Genomic DNA, 2855 nt, shown 5'->3' with positions numbered 1-2855 from the left:
ATTTTTGCAGTTTCTATTCCCTTTACTATCTCATTTCATGTCAGGGCCTCCAAGTGTTTATGTACATGTGGGAAGAGAACTTAAAAAATAATCCAATAAGAATGAAAAAGTTACTCACAGATAAGTGGTGATAGAATCAGGCCCTTATCTGTCTTCTGAGTGCTTATCCTATAGAGAATTAAGGTGTAAATGAATCCCATTAATTTACAGATTTTTACACTTGATTCAGTTAAAAGGTCTTGAGGGATAGGAATGAGGAGGGAGTGTAACTAAACCACTTTTTTTAACTGAAATGGCATTTTTGTCCCACTGTATTTCTCGTATCCCAGACAATTGATCTTCTAGCTGAGAGTCTAGTGGAGCATTAGTATAGTTTTACCTCCCTTTTGACTCAGTAGAAGTGGATCATCTAGGTTACCTCTTCCCGTCTTGAATCCTCCCTGAAAATTTGGCTATTGCTATGATTATTTTAGTAGTTGTTTTCCATTGAAGGCTATACACCAAGCCAAGATTATGATGTATACAGCCTTATAAGATAGACTCAGCATCACACAAAAAATGAAGTCACTGGGGACATCAGAGGTTACCTAAGACAGCCTCCTGTGCCAAGCTAGGCTAACTTTGAAGCTAGATCAGGTCGCTCAGAATGTTTTTTTTAACTGGGGGTGGATTTTTTTTTCCCAGACCAATTTTGGTTTTCCTAGGCAAATTTGAATATAAATTACAGTGTGAAATTATTTTTTTTTTCTATTACGTACACATTTTTTAGCACAGTGTCTAGAGAATAAATCTATGACTGATTTTGGCAGTAAAAGATATATACTTAATGTATACTGAGCATAGTACCCATCTGTTCCTGAAATCTCTCTCATTGCTCAGAGCAGTTCTTGAGATTTGTTTCCCCTGTGAAGATTTTTGTCACTGAACATTTCTTTAACTTGCTGCCTACTAAGACTTTAACTCCCTGTACCTACTCCCATTCCGTTGGCTCTGAGCAGGTTGAGCAGATTCTTGCTATGTTTGTAGTTTTAGAACTACTAGGCACTAGTTTTCACTTTCACTTTGTATTTGCCTAATAAGGAACTTGAAGCAGCAGCAGACTGAACAATCCTAAATGTTAGAAAAAATATATAAACCCAAGCAACAACCCAAAGCAAAACCTCAGCAGTTTACTTTCAAGGTTAGCTTCAAGTTTACATGCAAGTAAACTTGTTAGAACCTAGCCATCTGTACACTATTAGGTACATATTTGACAACAACAACAAAAAAAGGTAAATAAAAAAAGCTGTCAAATGACTCTTGAACATTCAAACAGCTCAAAGGATCTTTGTGTCGTAATTTTGGCACAGCTCCTAAGTGACCAGATGGAATTTTATTTATTAACACTCAACAGGACAAGGGCTGAGGTTTTATTTCTTAACTTACTATATTTGAAACACTTGTAGAGAATGTGTCAGGAAGCTTGATATTTTCTCCTACTACGCAAAATTACACATATACCGTCCCTTAATGTAGAGATGTTGGCTGCTTCAGAAGTTGTCATTTCTGTAAGGTGAGTAAGAAAAGAGATATGAGATGTATGGTAATTTAAATATCACAACTTTTTAGTGAATTTTTAAAAAGTGGTTGATATACACAATTATGGTCATATTAAAAGCAGAATTTAGCAACAGACTTTTTAATAAGCAGACTTAAAGGATATATTTTTGTAAGAGAGAACAAAAATATCTAAATATTAAAATAACCTTCATTTCTAATATCAATAACCACTGACAGTAATGATGTCAGATTGCCATTTAAGGACTCTGGTAAACATATAAACCAATGTGAATTTATGTGAATCCTCGTTTTCTGGCATCATCATGGGTTAATTATCAGTAAGAAATATCTGAAAACTAAGAATCTCCATTGTCTCTGGTAAATCTCAGGATGACCTTCAAACCAGAGAGCTGTATCAGCAAAGAAACAAAATCTGTAAGACTGTGAATTCATCATTTGCCCTGTGCCTTTTAAATGCTTCCTTTACATATTCAAGATTTTCAGGAAACTCATGATAGCTAGAAACGTGCTGTGTTACAGATTAGTATTTCATAACATCTGATGGAAAAATACCGATGTGACATATAGTTGAGAGTTAGCAGTACTAATTTTGAGCCTGGGTATCTTATTCAGGCAAAATTCTCACTGTTGCTGGTGGAAGATGAGCCTGAGGACTTTGCACAGAATCAGATCCTGTATTTGTTCAGTAACTCAAACTGGTAGCGTAAGTATAGTTAGGACAGATGTTGTACTGTGTACTTAAATTGTATAATTTATATGTACTCACTTGAATAGCTTAGGCCAAAGACCACAGTCAGAGCTTGTTGAAGTCATGGAGAGTTTTTCTCAGCTGCTTCTCCAGTACTGTTGCCAGATGTGGAACTTTGTATCCTTAACCTTGCGTTGCCAGATTGTAATTAATATAATTTATCTATTTATTTTATTTTTATTAAAGACCCAGCTCTGTTTATATCATTCATGTAGGAGAAGATGATAGGCCCAGTATCGTTACAAGAGGAAAAAGTAATTTTACCTTGTTTATTGAAGATGCTAACAGTAGATTAACCGTGTTATATAGATTAAGAATGTATGCTTCAGACCTAAATCACTGTCCCACATTGTAGCTGAGGGGATGAAGGCATGGACCCAGAGCATCTTTATGCAGTGAATCACTTTATTGCCTACTGCTCTAACTTTTCATACCATTCTAACAACAGTTATTTTTAGCCTATTGCTTTTGCTTTTATACCATTCTGTTTGTAGCCTATCATGTTTAGTTCCTGACTTATAGTTTGTTTTTTAACACTGCTCGCGTT

This window comes from Nestor notabilis, unplaced genomic scaffold (genome assembly GCF_000696875.1).
Source record: "Nestor notabilis isolate BGI_N333 unplaced genomic scaffold, ASM69687v1 scaffold7982, whole genome shotgun sequence".
NCBI lineage: Eukaryota > Metazoa > Chordata > Aves > Psittaciformes > Psittacidae > Nestor > Nestor notabilis.
Note: the sequence above shows the minus strand (reverse complement) of the source record.